Source organism: Erythrolamprus reginae, chromosome 4 (genome assembly GCF_031021105.1).
Source record: "Erythrolamprus reginae isolate rEryReg1 chromosome 4, rEryReg1.hap1, whole genome shotgun sequence".
NCBI classification, from domain to species: Eukaryota; Metazoa; Chordata; class Lepidosauria; order Squamata; family Dipsadidae; genus Erythrolamprus; species Erythrolamprus reginae.
This window is the reverse complement of record NC_091953.1, coordinates 13,117,951-13,125,455: the sequence shown is the minus strand read 5'-3', so window position 1 is coordinate 13,125,455 and position 7,505 is coordinate 13,117,951.

The following is a 7,505-nucleotide window of genomic DNA, read 5'->3' as shown; positions in this document are numbered from 1 at the left end:
AAGTTTCATTTGCACAAAATTAATTAGAAGGTTCTCTGGCTGTAAAACAGCTTGGCATGCTGAAATTAGGAATTGTGACTCAGCACACACCCCATTCTTGAATGGGGAGTAATATGAAAGACTTCTAAAGCTGCTGTAGTAGCAGTGCCAAATATTTAGAGCAATTGCCCCATTGCCAAGATGGGTTGCTTAAAAGGATGGAGCATGATTGATCGGGATTGTTCTAGGTCAGTGATGGCGAATATTTTTTTCCATGGGTGCCGAAAGAGCATGCACGCACGTTAACACGCATATGCAAGTGCCCACACCCATAATTTAATGCCTGGGGAGGGCGAAAACAGCTTCCCCTGTCCCCGTGGAGGCCCTCTAAAGGCCAGAAACGGCCTGTTTCCCAACTTCTGGTGGGCCCAGTAGGCTCTTGTTTTGCCCTCCCCAAGCTCCAAAGGCTTCCCTGGAGCCGTGGTGTTCTGTCGGGCTCTCTGGTCGAATCCTCCCAAAAATTCACAGGTACAAATTTCAGACACAGACACGTTTGAAAATTCAAAACAATGTTCTTTATAATGAAAATTCACTTAAACCAAGCCCTCTTTTGGTATAGCAAAGAGCACTCGTCTCCAAACAAACTGGTAATTTGTACAAGTCCCTTATCAGTCCTGTGATACTTAGCTTGCAGCTGTGGGGCAATTCACAGTCCTTCTTCTTTCACAAAGTGAAACACACTTTGCTCTGGTTTAGTTTCAAAGCGGGGGAAAATCAGCACACAAAAAGTCAAAGTCAGTAAAGCAGGCATGAAACACAACGATCAGATAATCCTCCACAATGGCCAAACCCACAGGCTGCTATTTATAGCAGCCTCACTAATTACCACAACCCCACCCAACCACAGGTGGCCTCATTTTCTTTGATAATAATCTCTCAGTTGTTGTTGCCTATGCATCGCTCTCCGCATGTGTGGCTGTATCATTAACTCTTGTTCTGAATCCAAGGAGGAGCTAGATAATTGATCTCCTTCTGAGCTGTCTGCCACACTCTCCTCCTCCCTGTCACTCCTGTCTTCTTGGTCAGAGGAGCCTTCATCAGCAGATTCCAACGGGGGCAAAAAAGGCCTGCAGCATGTGGATGTCTCCCCCACATCCACAGTCCTTGGGGCAGGAGCAGGGCCAGAGCTAACCACAACACGTGGGAGGGTAAAAACACCTCACCCATCCCTCTGAAGGCTCTCTGGAAGCCAAAAACGTCCTCCCAGAATCTCTGTGTAAGCTAAAAACCAGCTGGCTGGCACACAGATGCACGTTGGAACTGAGCTAGGACAATGGCTCGTGTGTCAGCAGATATGGCTTCGCGTGTCACCTGTGGCAACCATGTCATAGGTTTGCTGTTAGGGTTCTAGGTCTTCTTAAATTAATTTCTAGATCAGATGGCAGAAAAAAAATACACGAGATCAGTGTTTTGTAGCTTATTCTGTAATGTTAAATTTATCTGATACTATTCTATTTTCTGGAATAGCCACACATTTATTTTAGAAAATTCATATGGCCTGCCCACTCACTCTCAGTAACTCCAGGCAGCTTACAAAGAATATGTTTTCATTTGTGAATACAGATAGTCTTGATTTGCGACAATTGAGCCCAACATTTCTGTTGCTGAGGAATTCATTAAATGCGTTTTTGCCCCATTTTATGATGATTCTTGGCACCGTTGTTAAATGAATCATTGACATTGTTTAGTTAAAACGGGATGGTTAACTGAATCTCGCTTCCCCGTTGACTTTGTTTGACGGAAGATCTCAAAAGGTGATCACATGGCCACAGGGAATACCGCAACCGTCGTAAACATGAGTAAATTGCCAAGCATCTGCCGCACGAATCCCAGCGACCGGTTAGGTCCCACAGAGTTGGCCTTCTCCGGGTCCCGTCGAAGAAACAATGTCCTCTGGCGGGACCCAGGGGAAGAGCCTTCTCTGTGGTGGCCCCGACCCTCTGGAATCAACTCCCCCCAGAGATTAGGATTTCCCCCCATCCTCCTTGCCTTTCGCAAACTCCTTAAAACTCACCTCTGTCGTCAGGCATGGGGAAGTTGATTCCCCTGGGCCGTTTCCGCTTTATGTATGGTTTGTGTGAGCTGTATGATTGTTTTTATATTAATGGGTTTTAAATTGTTTCAATTTTGGATTTGTATTGTTTCTGTTGTTGCGAGCCACCCCGAGTCTTTGGAGAGGGGCAGCACACAACTGTAATAAATAAATATTGATAGTGAATCCTTTTCAGTTATTAAGCAAATTTCTATTCATTAGACTTGTGCAGTCTAATAAATGCAATAAATGTACAGTCTAATAAATGTCTAATAAGTGCAATCCAACTTCCTCCACTGACTTTGTTGGAAGCTGGCTGGGAAGATCACAAATATTGATCATATCTCACACACACACGTACACACACACAGACACAGACACACACACACACATCGAACAGTGCGGGTAGTAAGTTATTGCACTATTTATTGAATACTTAATTGTTTTTTTATTGTCCTTCCTTCTCTAGTATCTTAGTATGATCCTTAATTATTTTTAAAATAGGGAATAATCAAATAGTATGTTTGTACCCATAAATGCTTTAATCATTTTAATCATTATCTAGAACTGAACTTTTATAGCAATGAAATAAATTTGAGCTACTTGCCTAATCTGTTATCATACTGAGCCTTGTGGGTTCAGTACAAAACCTTAAAATGTTCCTGTGCTCCTCAACAAATAATGCTGTCTATCATTTGTCATTTCTGTGGCTATTCAAATGATGTGATTTAATCAACTGAAAAAGAATCCAAGAACCTATTTGAAAACTTATCTTGGTCGGTTAGCCACTCCCACCCAGTCACATGACCTTTAAGCCACCCCCAGTCACATGGCTGGCAAGCCACTCCCACCTGGTCACATGGCTGGCAAGCCACTCCTACCCGGTCACATGACCATCAAGCCACACTCACAAAATAAGCCACACCCACAGTATGGCAGTAAAAATTTTGGCAACCCATCACTGACCGCAACCATGATAAATACATGCCCCTGGCCAAGTGATTAGATTTTGATCATGTGATTATAGGGATGCAACGACAATTGCAAAGACCATTTGTAAGTCATTTTTTGTAAGTTGTTTTTTCCCCTGCCCCTATAAATTCAAGCCGGGGCTAAAGAAATAGGTATAAATCAAGGACTTTCTGTATTCTCATTTTTCATCCCCTGTTCTTATATTGGAAAATGAACAGTGTAAAATATGTTTTTGCTTCCTGCTCTGTCTATAGCAGTGATTTTCAACCTTTTTTGAGCTGCGGCACATTTTTTACATTTACAAAATCCTGGGGCACACCACCAACCAAAATGACACTCTAAGACAGTACATATTATACATATTGCCCCCCCTTGTCTGTGTGTGTGTGTGTGTGTGTGTGTGTGTGTATACACACTCTTGAACCATTTCCCAAAACAGGTGAGGGCTGGGGGGTTTTTCTCTCTTATTCTTTGGGTGCTTTTTATCACATGCTTTAAATCAAGAGTCACTTCTCTCTTTTGTTTCTCTCTCTTTCCTCTCATTCTCTGCCTCAATCATTTCCTCATTTCTCTTTTTTTCTCCCCTTTTTTCTCTCATTTCTCTCTCTCCCTCTCTCTTTCTCTCTCTCTTGCTTTCTCTCTCTCACACACACACTCTCTCTCTCTTTCTTTCTTTCTCTCTCTAGCTTTCTTTCTCTTTCTCTCTTTCTTTCTTTCTTTCTCTCTTTCTCTCTCTCCCCCATTCTCTTTCTTTCTTTCTCTCTCTCTCTCACACACTCTCTTTCTTTCTTTCTTTCTTTCTTTCTTTCATTCTCTCTCTCTCTCTCTTGCTTTCTCTCTTGCTTGCTTTCTTTCTCTTTTTCTCTCTCTTCCTCTCTCCCCTGTTGCGGCACACCTGACCATGTTCCACGGCACACTGGTTGAAAAACACTGGTCTATAGGAGCAGGAAAAAAGGTGAAGAATTTTTAAGTTCAAGGAAATTTGAGGGATAGAGACAATTGCAAAAACTGGTGTCCATTTCCAAAAGTTTGAAAGAAGGTCTGTCCAAGTAATAACTTTGGTTCTTACAGTATTTCATTAAAATAATCAGATGTAGCTTTAAATTACTCGTGTCAGGATTTCTCTGTCTCTTCATAGCCAGGCCTCATGGAGAGTTTCATTGTTTTAATTTGTTTTAACTTCTCCATTCTTGCTGAAAACAATATTACTCAGGGAAGGGAAAGCAGGAATATTATCCTTACTAGTCCAATTTTTAATTTCCTAGCAAGAGGTTGAAATCCAATCAAAATAAAGCATTAGCATTAAAGTTACCATTTTCCAACTCTTCCCTAGATGAATTTCAGCAACCCTGCAATAATTCAATACGGTAACTCTTTAATGTAATAAATGAATTTGTGTAAACCTCCTCATGAATAAAACCTATTCACACAGAGAGAATAACAATTGCTGCATTTGGCAGGTAGTTTCATCAGATGGCCAGATGTGCTTGGTTTAGCCATTCCGGTCTGCATCAAACATGGAAACTCTTAATTTCTACCCCAAATTAAGAATTATTTTCAAATATATTTTTTTAATTATTTTATAGAATACATTTTTCCATGTTAATCAGTGTGCTCTCTAGGTGCCTCAGGTGTTGACATATGAACATACAAACATCAACATCATCGTCATAATTAGAATAGAATAGAATAGAACACTCTCCTCCTCCCTGTCACTCATGTCTTTTTGGTCAGAGGAGCCTTCATCAGCAGATTCCACGGGGGGGGGGGTGGATGTGTCTCCCCCACATCCACAGTCCTTGGGGCAGGAGCTGGGCCAGAGCTAACCACAACACCCTCCATTTTGTCTCCAGTGTCTCTTCTCCCAATCTGGAAGTGAACCAGATGGATATTTCTTCCCACGTCACTTTCTCTTGATATTTTGCTGCGTGATTTGTCTGTCCGGGAGGTATTCTGAGGTGGCTTTGTTGAAAAAAACAAGTCCCCATCAGCTCTGTCCTAATTATATCTTCTCACTGCATTTAGCACAGAGACCAGGTTCTCTGACTCAGCATTTTCGCTAAGACTACAACCTGAGGCAAACAGACCTCACATACACTCGCCTGCTTTTTTTCAACTTCCCCTCCAGAGCCAATATCTAATCTACTGCTGCCTTCCAGCAGAGTTATCTTGTTTCTGCATGTGCAAGTAAGCTGGGCTGTAGCCGTGGTTATTAATTTTTTTATTCTTTTGCCAAAGGCAATGGCTGCTCCCGAAGAAGTAACATCAGCCCTCACTTATAGAAACATAGAAACATAGAAGTCTGACGGCAGAAAAAGACCTCATGGTCCATCTAGTCTGCCCTTATACTATTTTCTGTATTTTATCTTAGGATGGATCTATGTTTATCCCAGGCATGTTTAAATTCAGTTACTGTGGATTTACCAACCACGTCTGCTGGAAGTTTGTTCCAAGGATCTACTACTCTTTCAGTAAAATAATTATGCAAGTGTATGGTTATCTTCTCCAACCGGCTCCCTAATTTTTGGCATTTTCTGTCATCTCACAAATTCACTCTACGATAAGGTTGGGCTTTCCATATTCCAAAAATTAAAATATACAAAAATATATACAAAAATAGTCACTAAGTGAACTGTTGTAAGTTGAAGATTACCAGTGGCTGAACAAGAAATAATTTCCTCAAATCCAATTGAAATTTTAAAAAATTCCACTCCCTTGCCTATTCCTCTCATATTTGCCCTTCTCGCAATGACATTAGAGACAATCCTTAGCTATCCATCTCTTTTTCTATAACTTTAAAAATCATTTAAAAGTCTCAAAATGGATGTGCAGTGTGGTCGGGCAGTAGGGAAAGCAAGTAGGATGCTTGGCTGCATAGCTAGAGGTATCACAAGCAGGAAGAGGGAGATTGTGATCCCCTTATATAGAGCGCTGGTGAGACCACATTTGGAATACTGTGTTCAGTTCTGGAGACCTTACCTACAAAAAGATATTGACAAAATTGAATGGGTCCAAAGACGGGTTACAAGAATGGTGGAAGGTCTTAAGCATAAAATGTATCAGGAAAGACTTAATGAACTCAATCTGTATAGTCTGGAGGACAGAAGGAAAAGGGGGGACATGATCGAAACATTTAAATATGTTAAAGGGTTAAATAAGGTTCAGGAGGGAAGTGTTTTTAATAGGAAAGTGAACACAAGAACAAGGGGACACAATCTGAAGTTAGTTGGGGGAAAGATCAAAAGCAACATGAGAAAATATTATTTTACTGAAAGAGTAGTAGATCCTTGGAACAAACTTCCAGCAGACGTGGTTGGTAAATCCACAGTAACTGAATTTAAACATGCCTGGGATAAACATATATCCATCCTAAGATAAAATACAGGAAGTAGTATAAGGGCAGACTAGATGGATCATGAGGTCTTTTTCTGCCGTAAGTCTTTTATGTTTCTATGTTTCTATGTAACTGTGGCACGAAAGGTTCGTAAAATGGGGCAAAATTCACTTAACAAATGTCTCACTTAGCAGCATAAATTTTGGGCTCAATTGTGGTCCTAAGACAAGGACTACCAGTATATCAAGTCTGTATGGATTTATAAAATAGTTTTCTGCCCCAGAAAAAGAAATTTAATGGAAGAAAATGCAAGAAAGGAAATGTCAAGAGATATTTAATGATACATTTGGAGAGAGCTATAGCAGTGGACACAAAGCTGGAATTAGAGAGATGCAAATTGCCAGCTTCCATTACATAACTTTTTCTTTTGCAGTATTTCCTGCCCTTCTGATTTAATCTTAGGCAGGGGAGAAAGGATTTGCAAGCAGGAAATAAGGGGTCACTTTCTTCTTTTTTTTGAAGCTGCTTTTCACCGTCACCTGTGCAGCTGCAGAGCTGTGAATAACCACACGCTATTTTCTGAGTCTTTAGTTCCTGCACCCATTGTACAAATATGTAGCTGGTTGTCAGACCGAAAATGAGAAGCACTTCACTTATAGTGCTGTAATAGGGCTTAGGGAAAGTACATAAAATACCAACCCAGCCATGACTTTAAACTCTCTACAGCAGTGTTTCCCAACCTTGGCAACTTGAAGATATTTGGACTTCAACTCCCAGAATTCCCCAGCCAGCATTCACTGGCTGGGGAATTCTGGGAGTTGAAGTCCAAATATCTTCAAGTTGCCAAGATTGGGAAACACTGCTCTACAGCTACCACCAGAGGTATTATTGTGTTTCTGGACTGAGTGATAATTACAGAGGACACTGTAGGTTCATGCCTTTTTATCTATGTTTTTATTTTATTCGAGACAAGGATAAAATACAAAATACAAAGCTCTAAATAATAAAAATAAAGAATAAAAAATTCCACCGAAAAAAGACAAAAATAAAAAACGAAGCATTAAAAAAGGTGCATCAGGAAACAAGAACAACAATAATACACCAACACATATAATTATTTCTAGTTAA